General features: G+C 44.7%; 1 protein-coding gene across 10 annotated transcripts in view; it reads right to left on the reverse strand.

Annotated features, from left to right (window-relative positions):
- STAU1 (staufen double-stranded RNA binding protein 1) overlaps positions 1-9882 on the reverse strand; it is a 32014-nt gene extending 22132 nt beyond the window's left edge. For 4 of the 10 annotated variants that reach the window (XM_062642208.1, XM_062642207.1, XM_062642204.1 and 1 more), the window contains exon 1: positions 9703-9880. The gene's annotated coding sequence lies outside the window, so the exon portion shown is untranslated. Of the gene's footprint in view, positions 1-3868; positions 3935-9702 lie in introns of all 10 variants that reach the window. The other 6 variants (XM_062642211.1, XM_062642210.1, XM_062642206.1 and 3 more) reach the window with 3 other exon arrangements.
- Positions 9883-16454: the final 6572 nt, after the last annotated feature.

Raw genomic sequence — 16454 nt, forward strand, 5'->3', positions numbered from 1 at the left:
GCGATGAACTTGCACTAGTCAATGTGAAGTACTGGGATAGGTCCTTCCTCCACCAACAAATGAGTGTTGGATTTCTCTTCCACATGGATGCAACAGTATCTTCAGGCTCACAGAGTTATACCTAAATATACTCTAACAGGTTGCTGTTCTGAAGGCTGTCAGAGCTCAGCTGCCCATATCCGCTTACGATCCACGTATCCATGTATTTATTAAAAATAAATTTTACAGCCAAGTAAGTACATTTCACACACAAACACACCCCCTTGTGCACACACACGCACTGGTCACTGACAGGTTTTATTGGGGCTGCAAACAAAGGTTTGTTCTCATAATTTATAGATGGGAAGCAGAAATCACTGCTCCAGATACCACCAGGGAGCTATTAGTAGCAACACAACTCCACTAGTGCTCTGTAAGCTTCAAATTCTGAACCTGTGAATGGACTTCCAAATGTAAGAGGAGCAGCAATGAGTCAGAGAGAAGCTTTTAGCTAGTTACTGACAAAACAAACCTAAGAGGAGAACCTAGGCTAATACATTCATGGATACGAAGATCAATGTATTTATGTGTTAAGAAGAAAGAAGCCAGAGGGAAACAATGGATACACCAAGAGATCTACCATTTAGAATATTTTTACTTTGAAAAAACCATCATGAACATGTCAGGCTTATCTTACTACTGGTTGGGTAACTCTGTGCTAGAGCACAAAATCAGTTCAGATCTCGTTAGTTCAGAAGACCTGTATGTAGATTATACTCAAAACAAATCCTATCCTATATTTGACTACTAAATTTGCAGAAATTACACGTTGGGTGCACTGTAACTGTGAAAATGGTATTAGGGAGTCAATCTAAAGGAACTCCAAGAAGTGTTAAGACAAAGATGAGAAGGATGTAGAATAAGACTCCAGGGTAATAATTTTATAATCCCCACGTTTCATTCCCAGGAGCATCACCAGAAATGCTGAAAAATTTCAAACATAATACAACAATAATAATTGCCTAGAAAAGACTATAAAGTCTTCCCATGCAATAAAAAAAGCTAATTTCCCTTTTGTGCTGAACTGCAAAGCCCTTCACAGTAATTGAAGTTAAACAGTTTCGAACCCAAATGTTTTGAGAAGATGACACCAAAAGTTTTTATTTTGAAGTCAGTAACTTCAGGATCTTTCAGATCAGGCTGGAAAGGAAGCCTGAAATCCTTTTCCGAAGACTCTGCCAGCCAGAACTCTGCTGTTAAAGCAAGGCATTATCCTTCATTTACTTGCCATCGCCTGGTTTTACAGAACATGGAATTTCTGCTCCACAATGAATACATTAAATTGGTTTTCTAGTCATACAATGCAGAGAACAACATACCAATCCCTGGTAAATTTTCTCCCCCCAGAAGGGAAGCCACTGACAAGGATATTATTAGTTCACTTTCCATATTTACAGCAGAGCACTATGGAACCTCAGCAGTACAGCTCAGACCCCTCTCTACCCAGCTTTCTCTCCATCAAGAGTTACAGCCATCAGTGTTCAGCCTAGAAAAGCTTTTCTTTAAACACCTCTGGTTAGAATAATACTCAGGACAGACAAGTCAGCTATTAGTCACAAAAATCTGTGGAGACTTGAGGTCACATCCAAGTGCTTGAAACAGTAAAGTTTTGGAAATTGATCCCATTTCAAACAGACTTCAGCACTGCACATTAGACAAGCAGACCAAAAAACACTGCTACAGAAACATCCATAGCTCGTAACCTGCTTATTCTCAACACACAAACCAATCACCCGCTTCTTCAGCAGTCCGGCTGCTTGGTCACAGCTAAACAGACAAGGACAGACCTAGGAAAGTGTTTGAAGTACACCTCACTGGAATCCACCATGTGCCCTCCACAGCCCTTCCTCAAACTGAAGAGTTCAGCCCTCATGTATCTGCCGGGAATCCAAAAGACTTTCAGCCTGACAAGGAACCAAGTATGAAGAGTTTAAGCTCAGCTCACTGTACGCATCTGTAAGGCAGTAACAATCCCACCCATGTTTCTTTGCAGAATGCTTTGCAACTATAAATGTAACCATGATTTCATAACCAAAATTGCTGTATTTGTAATGTGGCCTCTGGAGCCATTAATTTATCAAGAAAGAAAACATGCACTCAAGATCTTGGGAGTGCTCCTTTCCATGACTGTTTCTAAAGGTGGAGGAAAGATAAGCTGCAATGCCTAACCAAAAGGAAATTGCAGGGAATTGGTAAGCTACATCTTTACTTGAAATGTTAATCTGAAACCTGTAGAACACATTGCTGTCCAGGTTTTATCCCCAAGACATTCAAGTAGCTGAGAACTTGGCCATGCACAGCTGAAGAGAAAGTTATTGTCAGGGAAAGAGCCGATGCAATGAAAATAAAACTTTCCCAACAAAGGTATCATTTTTAACCTAAGCAAATATAATGCTTGTTTCTTCATAAACTGCTGTATCATTTCTACATAAATTGCTGCTACATCATCATTATGTTTCTCTCTCCTTCACGGATCTCACATGTTTTATATTCATATCAAAAGTTGAATCTACATCCTGCAAGTAATCAGCAATTCAGAACTACTTCAGAGTTCGTTAGACTAAATTCAGGAGGAACCAAAACAGAGTAGGCATTAAAAGCATCTTGTGAATTGCTGAGATTCCACTTTACAAATTTCTGAGTATTTTACACACTACACAGTAACTTAAAAGATTATACCTTGCACAAATATATGTTTGCTTTTTTAAAACGTTCAGCTCATACTTTAACAAGCATCTTCAAAGAACAGGCTGACAAAACAAACAGGAATGATGTCTGTATTTTTTCAGCTACCTGTGAAGTTTACAATGCTGTAGTTGACTCGTGTGAAGTATTTCACTAGGACACAAGAATAGTCCATCGTTGAACATTTAATTATAGGTCATTTGAGGATTCTATTTTGGGTTTACAGTGCTTTTCTAAAGTAACAGGCCTTCTACCCTATAACAGGCTTACAAAATCCTAACTATCCAAGAAAAAAGTACCATTATCTAGAAAGCTGAGACTATCAACTTCTAAAGGCTGTTTCAGTGGATACAGAAATAGAGATGCCAGAACTTCAGGTGATTTTTCCATGTAATTGGGGTTAGTCAATTCAAATTTAACAAGACAAACAATAGTACAGGTAAGTGACCCCTATACAACACACAAAGAATGGCTGGAACTTAAAACCACTCACAAACATTGAAAGATAGGTGAGCAAACAAATGTTCTACTCACAGCATCTTTGCCAGCAACTAATCACATAACCTGCTCCTTTCCCACCCTTCCACACTTATTTTTTGCTAACTCAGATGTTAATACTTTAAATTTTACTGAGACAGCGTTGCACTAGAGCATTATCCTCATGATGGTAATGACTACATCAAACAACTCAATGACCTATGGACGGTAACAACCTCAGAGATGGATTTTCAGACGACAGAGCACTGTTCCCCACTCCAGTTTTTACATTTCTATTTTCTTCTGGCACAGCACTGCCTGGAACATTCCCAGAAATGTTGAATACATTAAAATGCAAAGTTTGGAAGTCATTAAGGTAACCAAAAGGCAAGCAAAGAAATACACAGAGATGTGAACATCGCCTGCGTCCACTCAGCCAAAAGTAAAATCTTCCTCCATAAAAGCAAGAATCTAGCATTGTCAGATAAAAGTTCTCTTGGGGCTTCTTTGTGTTATAGTTCTCAAAGGTGTTGCAGATAGAAGCCAGAGGATCAAACAAAAACCAGACACTTCCTGTGGATAATCATGTTTTACCACAACTCGTGGTTTATTTAATACGATGCAAATGAAAGGTAAGAAACTTTAATGTTAAGTAAGTTTCCTGTACCTTTAGGAGATCCAGAGAGTGCAGATTTGGATTTAGTTCTGATAGGATATTTATGATGTAGATTGCCTAAAAGGAAAAACAGAGAGTTAGCATTTTGCTTCCTAAAGCTACAAAAAAAGATCTTCTGTATCAATGTCTCACCACTACATGCAGTTTGCCTCATCCATTTGGATGACAAGAATTTGTCTGACCATTAAACTCTTACTGACAGACCGCTCAAAGAAACTGTTTTTTTCCAAGCAGAAATTCCAACCTGATCTAAGAATCATCTTTCCTTGCTTTTTCCCCTCAAACCCAAGTGATTTTTCTTACACAAGCAGTGCAATCTCACATAGGGCTCTTTGCAGGACTGTAAGAGTCGCTGGCCAATTTCCTTTCTGTAGTAAGGCTTCCAGTTGTGTTGAAGTTAAACCTCTTCCTAACAGCCCTAGAGATCAGCAACTGAAATCAGACCCAGACTGTAATTCACGCAGCCAAACCAAAAGCAAGCCACCAACCTGAGAAACTCTGGCAGCTATTAACTGCAAAAACCTGATACAAATTCTACCTTCTGGCTACATTTCCAGTCTAATGATTTCACTCATAAACAGGCATATAAAAAGAAATCAACCTAGTTAAAACTGTTTTAGAATAAAGCTGTTTCAGTACTGAGTATGAAACCTGTCACTGCATGGACTGCTCTAAATGGAAATCAAAATGTATTTTATTCTGCTTACAAATATAGCACAAAGTGTTTAATCCTTCTTTCCCATGACTAAAGCCAACTGCGCAAAGATGCTAGCAACATTGCTACCAGTATCATGGGCAAGATTTAGTCTTGATTAAGGTTAGAACACAGACAACCAAGTTCTTGAATTTACTTCAGACATTTCAAAATCCTACAAGGAACCTTAGAGCTATAAGCAGTTATCTTGGAAGAGTCCTGAAGAACAGATGAGGACACAGCCTGGAAAAGGCAAACACGGTGCCTAATTGTTTAACAGGAGAGTGAAGAAGGAAGACGTGAGGATTACAGTCCTATCAGTTCAACTTTTCTCCTCCAAGTCTTTCTGGAGGCTTAATTAAACACCAGGAAAGTAAGGCAATAGATAATGTTCCCCAGGCAGAATCAAAACCCAAGTTGTACAGACAACTGCATGTTCTCCAGCCATCTCTGGAGGTTAAAACAGGCTCAAGAATGAGTCACTTGACCACAGCAGGAACAAGTACAAGGTTCTGGGCAGGTGCTGTCTGCAGATCAAACACAGCACAGAAAAAGCACTGACACCAGTGGGGTGGGAGAAGAGCTGCAACCAACATAACACCATTACCTAACACAAGCTCTTTTAGGAAAAGTCATCAGCACACTGAGATGCAGAAATGGAAAACAACCTGAGAGATACCTGCAGAAGTCCTCCTACTCTGCACTCAGCGTTACCGAGCCCTCAGCAGGAGCACTGCATCCACACAAGTACCACGCGTCAAGATAGATGTGGACCCAGTTAGCAAAAACAAAGTAGGAAAAGCACAAGACACTCAGCTTTAGAAAAACATAACCTTTAAGAAAAAAGAAAGGATTTGGCCTTGTGTGTGCTGAAGAGAAGGCAGCTGGGGCCTGACAACCAACAGCCTTCAAGCACGTAAAAGGTTTCTGGAGTGGAAAGGAATAATCTGTTCTTCATGCTTAAAGTGACAGAATTAGAGGCAAGAGGCTTAAAAGTGCATCAAGAAAATGCTTTCCGATAGTAATGGTTGCAATAAACCATATTGCTTTGGGCGACAGAGGTGACTTCATTGTTGGCAAACTTTAAGTAATTGATAAATATCTATTTAGAAGGAGGCTGGCATACCTGACCCCGCAGAGGGATGGGCTGCGTCATTCCCTCCAGTCCCTCCTATCCCAGATTCCCATGGCTCTGAACACACTTTTGTGCACCTGACTGTAACAGCACGTTTCTGTCTTTGACCAGAGGAAGACAATGGCCTTGTTGTTAAGCCAAAGGTTTGGTAAAAAGGGGCTCTCACGTGGGTCCTACCACAGAATTGCTCTGAACCCTGATAAACCACTTGAAAATACAAAAGAGACTAAATCCTCAAAGAAATATATCCTGGAGACATTCCAAAGCCACCTGGACATGTTCCTGTGTAACCTGCTCTAGGTAGCCCTGCCTTGGAAGGGGTTTTGAACTGGATGATCTCCAGAGGTCCCTTCCAACCCTGACGATTCTGTTATATAGGTTTTATTCGTTGTCAGGACCAGAATATGGAAAGGTTATAATAACTCCTAATATTCCTCAGGAGACGCAGGTTCGGAAGGATGGAAGTTATGACCTTCTCATTATGCTACTTGTTACAAACATGGACGTACCCCATTTAAAACCTCCTCTGCATTCATTCATGACTCAACTGCACCAAGGAGGGAGGGCTTTTTACAGAACGAGAACAGAACAGAATGGGAAACAGAACAGATACCTGATAAACCCATCAAGGTTCAAATTACAAGGACTTCATGACACCACCAACTAAAAATCATGCCATAATAACCAAGAGAAAGTTTTAGCTATAGGAAATGAGGTTTTAAATTAAGCATTGATTTCTTTCTGAAAAGTAGATTCCTCACAACGCAGTGCATCTGAACAGTTACTGACCCTTCACTCACAGAACCAGGAAGATTAATTGCTCTGCATCAACAAACTCTGCTCCCAAAGAAGGGAAGTTCATTTATTCCTATTTCACAGATGAGCAACTAGAGCACAAACCCCAACCAGGGCAAAAGGATTTAGCGATCTGAGGTGGGAGCCAGGCAGAACTGATATACCTAAACAAACACTGGAATGCACAACATTTACTCATTAATCCCTTTGTCACCTGTATTTTTACACTCCTGTAGCTGTATTGCCACTCAGGATCAAGCAACCCTCATCTGAGCATCACGACAGCGCTTGTCTGCCACGCAGGAACAATCTGCTGAGCTGGTCCGTCAGAGGCCAGCCCCCCCAGCTCAAATCAGAATTTACAGCCATGGCAAAGACAGACCCTCTATTCAGCAGCAACAGTTTCACCTGTTGTCTGCAGGCTGGGGAATACTACAGAGCATTCATCACCCACATAAAGGATTGGGTAGAGATTCCCTCTCCCCTCCCTTTTTAAAAGGGGTTTTAAATAATTCAAATGTGGTGGCTGAGTCTCTTTTGTCCCACTCTGACCATTTTGGAGCATGAAGAACAGATTTCCACAAATCCTAGGCAGCTTGTTGAGATGGTTTCTTTCCCAATATACCCTCAAAACCCCCCATCAGTGGTAGCTTTGTGATATATAGCGTTAAATTGTAAAGTGTTTGACTGCTACAACAGTGTTTAAGAACATCATCAAACTATTTACATTTGGAAAGACTGAATAAATAGTCACTACCAACCCAGAGAAAAAGACTACAGATCTTACAGACTTGAGGCTATTTACACACAAAGCACCAGCTGAATAATGCTTTCTTCCTAGAGAAATCTTTTTGTACAATATTTGGGCAAGACAAGGTACACCTCAAAGGCAACAACCACTGTAGATACAGATGATCTTTTCAAGTACTGGTAAGATGAATTTCGACGGGTGGAAACACTAAATATTAAGCAAATTAATTGGGGAGCTAAGACATTATTAATACAAACGGGTAATGAAAAGCTAAAATTTGAAAGTAAAATCTGAAGGGAAAGAGGGAACTAACAGATACACACACAAAACAGCTCCAAACATGATGCAAACTATGAAACCAGAAAGTGGTAAGTCAATCATGAATAAAGATAAAGGCTTCAGTGTTTACTTCGAGCTGAATTAGTTACTACTGTGACAACATACTTCATGAGTTAAGGTTTATTCCTGCTGCAGAAGAGGTCACAAAGCTACTGCTCACAGCTACCAGGGCAATCAGTGCATGGATCAACTCTATTGTTGCAGTTGCATCTTCAAGAATCCCAATAAAATCATCGACCCCTTGGCAAGGGCTCTAGCCAAAGCAATTCCATCTGTTTTGAAAGTTCCTATATCCTCCAACAAAGTTACTGTTCTTCAGCAAGGCGCGAGAGGCAGATTTTAGCTTTGCTCTGACTGTGCAGTTAGATCACCTCAAATGTATTTCAACCTATGAGCACTTTAATTTTGCCACAAAGCACCTAATACTGATACTGAAAGGATAATTAGTGATAAATGGCATGGAAAATGTCAAACAAAGGAAAAGTGGCTGCTTACAATAATAATAAAAGAAGCATATCTGGCATGGATCCTTTAAAGCCAGTTTTGAGGTGAGATTCTGAGGCAACACCAGAAAATCAAAAATACAGTAAAACATTCAGCCCGTTGGCCCTTTAAATTTTCACCTCTTTAAGCGTGACCATAGATTTGTCACCTACATGAGATGATGGGCAGATAAACCAGAGATCACTTCACTACCTCACAGCTACAGCTGCAGCATTAAAGCTCAAGTTTGATGGTCAGTGGTATTAAAGAAAAATACATTTAGGGCCGTTGGAGCACGGGAACAACAGAGCACACTTGCATGGCCTGGCTGGAAGACTTTATAAATCTACTGTTCCGAAAGCAGACAAAGGACTTCATTCAGATATTTTATTGCGCTGCTATACATACACCTAGCCTTCATTTACATTCCAGATGATGCTCCTCCCAGATTTCCCTTAAACCTATGAATACACCAGAGAACTGGCTGTCAACATGACCGGCTGTAGTATCACCTACACGGATAACCCAACCACACCAATCCCTGTATACCCCCTCTAGGACAGGCAGAAGCAGTGGAAAGATTTAAAAGGAACTTGTTGCTGTTCCATCTCCTGAAAAACTCGTGTTGTGCTCAAAAAACAGTGCCAAGTGAGCCCTGTGCAGCAATGGCTGCCGAGCCCAGTGGGCAACAAGGAGAAAGTGGGATGATGCCAGTGTTCAGAAAGCGAGCTAAGGCTGCTAATGCCAGCTGTCTCAGTGTTTGCACTGTAAGCTCTGCAGGGTGGGGGTGTCTCCTGCTGTTGTCACCGTACCTACACCTCTCATCGGAACAGTCAGACAGCTCAGCCGCGGGAGTTTTGCTACCAAAATCATGTGCCTCGAGACTCCGCAGCCTGGCACTTGTCACCCGCTCCGGGCAGCCTGGAGAAGCAGGACGGCTGCAGCCACCTTCTCGCGGGGTTCAGAGAGCCTGACCCAGCTCTGCGGGCACCAACCCCTGCTCCTGCGGGGCCGGAGCCGCCACTGTCACCCTCCGAGCTGAAACGGGCACACCGGGCAGAGCAGGACTGCCGGCACCACCTGCCCGGGGCACCGGGTACAGCCCCTGCCCCGTCCCACAGCGCCCGGGGGGCCCACACCGCCGCCGTCACCCCCCTCGCCGGGGCCGGCCCCGCCACCTGCGGCCCCCTCCACTCGCCCCAGGGGCCGGGGCCGCCGCGGCCGCTCGGACTCGGATGGCGGGCGGGGACCCGCGCTGCCCCCACTAGCGGCCCCATCGAGGCTCAGCGGGGCCGGCCCCGCGGCTCCCCCGCCGCAACCTGCCCCGCTCCCCCCGCGCCGGGCCCCGCCGGCCGAAGGGGACAGGGCCGGGGGCTGCCCCGCCACCCCCCCCCTCCTCCCCCCCCAGGAGATGGGCAAAGCCCCGGGCGGGGCCGGAGCAGCGGCGGCGGGAGGGGCGGAGCGGGGCGCGGGGGGGGGGGAGGTCTCCCTCTCTCCGCGGGGCTGCCCCCTCCCCACAGCCCCGCCGGCTCGGCTCGGCTCGGCCCCCGCTAGGCCCCACCGCCGCCACCCCCCGCCCCGCCGCCTCGGCGCCGGGGGGGGGAGCCCGGGCCGCCCCCCCCCCTCACCTGGCTGCCTGGGCTGCGGCTCCCGGGCCGGCGGGCGGTGCGGGCCAGCGGGCGGCTCAGTCCATGGGCCGGGTCCCGGGGGGGGGGGGGCCGGGGGCGACCGCGGCAGCGGAGGGAGGCGGCGGGCACAGGGCAAACACTAAAGAGAATGAGCGGGGCCAGCTCCGGCCGGGGAGGAAGTGACGGCACCGCGGCGGGGAGGCTGGGCAGGCAAATAGCCAATCGAGCGCCGCCGAGCCCCCGCGGGCACCGCCCTCCTTGAGCTCTCAGCCAATGGGCGCAGGGGCCGGCTGGCAGCACCGCCTCCTTTGCGGCGACTACAGGTCCCGGCGTGCCTGCGAAAGAACCGCAGCCCGGCAGGGGGCGGGGGGACTACAGCTCCCGGCGTGCCCCGCGCGGCGCCCGCCTGCCTGCCAAGATGGAGGCGCAGGGGAGCCGGGGCCCGGCCGCTGCACGGGGCCGGCACCCGCGGTTCCTCCGCGGGCCCTTCAGTGCAGGGCGGCGGGAGCGAGGCCCCGAGGGAGCGGAGCCCGGTTCGGGGCAAGTGGAGGGCGGTGGGGCCGCGGAGCTGCTCCGTGCGCCTCGGCTGTGCTCCGAGAAAGCAGAGGCGCGTTCTGGTGGCAGCGCCGCGCTCGTGGGAAGGGTCTGAAGCGGAGGGAGCGCAGGACGGGGCCGGTCCCCGGGGAGCGGGATAAGGAGAGGGGAAGGCGGAGGGCAGCACAGGAGCGCTCGGGTTCAGCGCCGGGGGAAGCCGTTTCCAGATGAGTTAATGGCGACCGGCGGCAGGGAGGGGGGGTTTAAACGAGCGCTCAACTTCAAGATCTGCCTCTGAATCTAAGGAGTGTACGTGAAAGGTAACGCTGGTTGCGTGGACCCTGCGCACGGCTTTAGGTTGCCCCCCCCCCCCCCCCCCCCCATCTATCCCCTGTTTCCCAAAGTCCCCCAACAAGTGCCACCACCGCAACCATGGGATTGTTCCTGCTGGACTCGAAATCAAGTGCCTGGAGCGAATCCGTGTACATCAGTTGAGTCAAAGCCAAGATATAAATGTGTATTTTACATTAGGAAAGCAAAAGTTCCAGCATGTAATTCCTCATAATTGTAGACTTGCACAAAACGAGCCTTCAAATGCTGTTACATTGCTTCAGACACCACAGCTGGAGAGAAAACTGGAAACTACATTAACAGTAGTGTGCAGCTGCGCTGTTCACTTCTGACACAGCGGGAAGTTTCCCTTCCTGGGTCACTGGAACAATGGGAATGCCCTACAAGCTTTAAATAAATGGCATCATTAATTGCTTTAACGTTAAAAAGCATTAAGTGTATTAAGATGACACTTTTCCAGTGTGGTTTCTTAAAGCAATACAACTGCTTTACTGCAAAGCAGCAGGCCAAAATCACAGTGCAGCATTCACCAGTCCCCTGGGGCGCTGGAATAACTCAGTCCCTTCTGTCAGGAAAAGATACTATGAGAACGTTTTGGTTTAGAAATACTTTATCTTTCTTAATAGGTAAAAATACATTTGAAGTCACAAGGGTGCATTTAAACCCTATGGTATCATTAAACTGCACGTCGGTAATTTCTGGCATTGTTCAGCAAAACAAAGTGGCCTTCAGCCTACATTTACTGACCCAACACATGGAACTTAATGCTACAGAAAACACAAAAGCCTCCAGTTGGTGCAGAGAATCACAGACAGTTTCAGCAAACCCAATCAGAAATAAAACCCAATACACCTAAAGCTCCATATCCACTTCTGTACTTAACACCGATATGGATTCCAAAGATACCATAAAGAAAATACATCATACACTTAAAATCAATTGACAATAGAGCATTTAGAAGACATTCTCCAGTATATAAGTATATAGATATATAACCCATATCACATTTAAACACCTATTCAAATGTTCGTGTGGTCTGTTGCATAACAGTATGTGCTGTTTGATGCTTTGAGTATTCCAAGCCAGCAACAGTTATATTTCAGAAGGAAATGCAACTTCAGCTGTTGTGTAACGGTTCCTATAACAGCTTCATGCTGTCTGTAACAGAAACATGGGTGCAGGTTTTGTGCTGAAAGTTCAATGGAGACAGGGAAGTACAAAGCTCACTTTCTGTTCCCAGACTGAGTTACATTAAAACTTCAAGATTTATGTTCTCTGGAACTTCTGGGGTAGTGTAAAATCCACAGGATTGGGATAAAAACGCATCTGCAGCCAGATTACAAAGTTGAACATAATTTAAACAAACACATACGGAATTCAGAAGTCCAAGGAACACCTGGCATAGAACCTCAAATACCCACATTTGTCCTTTCATTTGAAGGATATTTGCTCCTCTATTACATGTATGATTATTAGGTATTCAAAAATGTCACAAAAGATTCTTCACTCTTTATGCAGCAGCTTAAACAAGGACAGAGACTTATTTCTAGCTAACAATTAGTAAAATATTTGGGACTTTCATTGTCTTTTACGCAGCACTCTGCAATTACACTGTTTTCAGCTGTTCATGTAGCAATCTGCTCTTTGTTATTGATACATTTTCTTTGTGAAATACTCATTTCAAAATACCCCTATATGAGGCACAAAACCAATGTGAATTTCTCTTCACAGCTTTTGAAAATAGCAACTTTTTACTAAGAAGCTAAATATAGGAACTAGCTGTGCTAAACCCCATTTTGCTTTTCTGACACATTACTCACTTGTAACAAAATATCTTTTACCTTCAATTAAGATTTATTACTTTGTTATTAAAGCATTTTCTTTTATGCTCATCTTGAATACAATACAGGAAGTCCAGCATAAGCTTTGACTTCATGTGAGTTAGATTATTGACAAGTTTTAAGCCTGTAGTCACTTTGCAACTAGCTGTCAATGGAAGAACTGAGCCTTTCATGTACCAGCTGGTACCTGCTGTTACAGCCCACATTCCCCAGGAACACCTCAGATTTCCTCTAACTTATATTAAAGGCAATAATGATTTCATTTAAATAAGTAAGGGCAGAAAGCAAAGGGAAAACAGAGCATTTATCCTACTGTGAGGGCTGGTGAGTTTATAGGTGGATTTGAATTTCCAGAGAGAGCTCATGCCTGGAGCGTGTCTCTGGCAGTTCACAACTGCACAATTCTACAAGCGAACACCTGAAACAGGAGATGCTTCGGTGATACTTCTGCCGAGGGCTAAAAGCGCGTTGATTCTCCTCAGCTTTAATTTATTGATGGAATCAGCAATACAGGTAACAGGTATTGAGCACTCCTGCTGGTCCTACGAAGAAAGGATTAAGCTGTTCTAAGACAAATGTTAAGGTTTGACACTGGGGAGCTTTGGCACAAGAGAAGTAGCGGGCATCGTGGAGCACGGGGTGTAGCTATATCCAAACTAGCTTTCCATGCAGCACTGCACACAGTCTGGCAGAGTCAGCTCTGTTTGTCAGGTGAAACAATTTACTCCCCCAAATACAGCTGGATGCTGACATCCCCGTACTGCTACAGCCAAGCTGGTTTTGTTATCCAAGCTCATGCAGGTGCACGGATCCCACGCTCCAACCTTCTTCCAGAGTTTTGTCAAAATGTTTTCCAAGTGATTCACCAGCATTTGTGACAGTTTGAAGCGTGCAGGGTTGGGACTGACAAAGGGAATGACACCCCTTTGCTGTACAAGGATGGGTGAACGTCAGAGAAAGGTGTAACTGAATGAACTGTAAACAAAGATTGCTGTGACCAGCCAGAATCTCACATCATGCCTTACAGCTAACTCGTGCTGGTTACAGCACAGACATGCTCTGACAGCTTCAATCTGGCCTACCCCCACTTCTTGACAGTATTACAGCTCTCAGAAAGGCTGCTCCTGTTGGAAAGGTGATGGAATGAGTACAGAAATACACACCACTATCAAAGATGCACAGCCCAATAGAAGAGCCTAAAGAAGATCAAGGTGTCTGAAAGCAGAAGTCAGCTGAGAGAGGGTGCTTTGGCCTCCTCAGAGAATTTTCAGAATGAGATGTCTGACTCACTGAGAGGATGACCCCCATCTTAGCACATACTTGTATGAAGAAACAGGAAAATAGAACTCTACTTCAGTATGTGCTGCCACCGCTGTCATACAATGGCCCAATTATAACCCAAGAAAACAAGAATATGATTGGTCTTGAGGGTGGTGGTGACCATCGTCCCCTCACCTTAAACCAGCAATAAGGTATTTCTTCTGCTACAAAAAGCCTGAGGACATTATTTAGAAGCTGACAACCACAAGGCAGTCAGTAGGCCCCAGAAAAGGAGAGCAGATTATAGATAAGAGTTCTGTGGTGTCAGAAGATCTCACAACAGGTGTCCCTTTGCCCATTTCATACTCAGAAAGGAGTGAGTAATCTTATTCCCCTTGCATTTGAATAACCTATTAGAGTTGCAAGGGAGAATTGGCTACTTATTTTCAGAAGAGTTTCAGAAGATCTCAGGCTAACATTGCATTAGATGCTCCCAAGTCCTCAGAAGATCCACTGACACCAGGCTGTTCCTAGCTTAAGCTTTCTGAAGCAACTGGCATTTGCCCAACTGTTTAACAAGGAATACACTGAAGGGTGGCCTAGAGAAGTTCAACAATCTGCAAGAACACTGTTAAGACATTACTTGCATCAGTTCCCACTAAAATTAACAGATCAATGTAGTTGGAACTTTGTGTTACCTTCTGAATCTTGAGAATGGGAGGAGAAGCAGCAGTAAGGTCTCCACCTAAACAAAGATGAGGGCCCTGCCAGTACCATTTACCTGTACCATGAAGCAGGGATACACCTGCTTGTCTGCACTACACTTGAAAAGTTCATTTCCCCGCAAGGGTCAGTGCTCTGCAGAAACACTTGCACGCCTTATGAAATGTGCAGAACGCGTCAGGACTAAATAACATGTCACTAATAGTGCCACAGCCACATCCACAAAGTCCAAGTTACTTTGAGTGGACTAAAGGGCAAGTATGCCACTGGTATCTGTTGATCTGAAGTCACTTAGGCACTTACTCACACGGAATGTCTGTCCAACAACAAAAAGTCACACGTTGCAGAAGTGCAAGATCGTGAACACCGAGATTCACCAATATGTTTCCATTCAGAAGAGCCAATTTTTCTCTGGCTGCCTTTCAAAAAGGTTCTGGCTTGTTGCTGTAAATCCTGTCCAGTTCCAGCTATGTTGGTACTGGTAAGATAAGAAACATCTGTTAACTTGCGTATCTCAGCAACCTGACCCCTAAAGGAATCTTAGAACTGCAGAACTAAAATGGTCTAATACAGACCCCTTGATATTGCATCATGCTCAAGAACCCATTTCAGCACAAGGTTGTCTAGCACACATGCATAATAGGCTGCCTGCTTGAAGAGATGCAAGGGTAGCATGTCACAGCACTGCTACACGACCACCAGTACCAATTTAATTCTGGTTCTTTGAGGCTGAGAGGAAAACGAGGTCTGCAAGTTCTTTGCAGAATCGTTCTCCCTATTACCCAAGGAAGAAGACAGAGCTGCAGAGCAGATTCCTGAGTATCCTTTCAGCTTGCAGGTTTTAAATGACCACAGCTCAATTAACATTGACATTGGAGGTAGGCATTCAGTTCCTTGCAAATGTCACACATCTCTCATGTGGTTTCAGCCTGTCTATTGAAATTCATTCCACAAGGCGCTTCGGCAAACTTGTAACACACATCACAGTCTCTCTCATCAGCATTAAGGCAGATGCTTTTCTGATCACCACTGTATTATTTCACTCCTGAGAACTGCTTTCATTTCACACCTAGGAACAAAGAGGGTCTTACACTGCATGACAGACCAGATTAAAGAAAACCCGTTGACACTGACTCATTCAATCCATAATTAGGCACTTAGTAGTTTAAATCCATTGTCTAACAAGCAACTAATTTGTGATATATAAGGAGAAATGGCCAGCGTGTGCTCTCACATGGCAGCCACAGATACTAAGAATGAACACTCGATTCTGCCCTCTGTTTTCACCCTCAGTAATTTCAGTGACATTCTTGATAGAAGGCCTGGCTTCAACAGGCATTTTAACTACCGAAAACCAGTCCTGATTCAAGTCATCTGCAGCATTTCTGTGGACAAGTAACTAAAATCTGTCACATAGGACATGGCTTAATATGACACTAACTCTGAGACTTCACTCTTATTCAGGAATTTTTCAGTCTATAATTACATCTATTTATACCCCTGCAGTACCAGTGCTCTAAAAGCCTGTGTGGTCTAGTAGCTTGCTGCCCCGGCCACATGAGAACACAGTGAGGCTCAGGCATTTAGTCACTTAAATAGCTGTAACTGCAAGGTAAACTGTTGCATTTAGAATTCAAGGCTACCAAAGCTAATCCATGTATTTATGAGGAGGCAGGGAGAACTTCTAAGTTAAGTTTAACTCTAAGATCACTGCTTTAATACATCACCAAAAATCCACCTGGAGACTGATATCCACTCTAAGAGGGTGTATTTGCTTTTACTGCACTCCACTGACTTATCTTGTTCAAAAGAGAAGGGGTGCACCTGTTGGTGAACATCAAGAGTGATAATAACTTTGGATCTTCTGCCAAAGTTTAAGATTTGCTCCATATGATCCTCCAATGTATTTAAACTATTACTTAATGGATTAAGGAAAATCCTCACAGTCCCACTGTCTTATATTCTATCCTAAGTTTAAAACATCAGCTTCTCTTTTTAAACCAACTACATTCTTCTGAAACAGTAAGCGCACAGTGACAGGCA

This window comes from Pezoporus occidentalis, unplaced genomic scaffold (genome assembly GCF_034315485.1).
Source record: "Pezoporus occidentalis ecotype Australia unplaced genomic scaffold, CSIRO_AGI_Poc_V1 ctg70, whole genome shotgun sequence".
Taxonomy (NCBI): domain Eukaryota; kingdom Metazoa; phylum Chordata; class Aves; order Psittaciformes; family Psittacidae; genus Pezoporus; species Pezoporus occidentalis.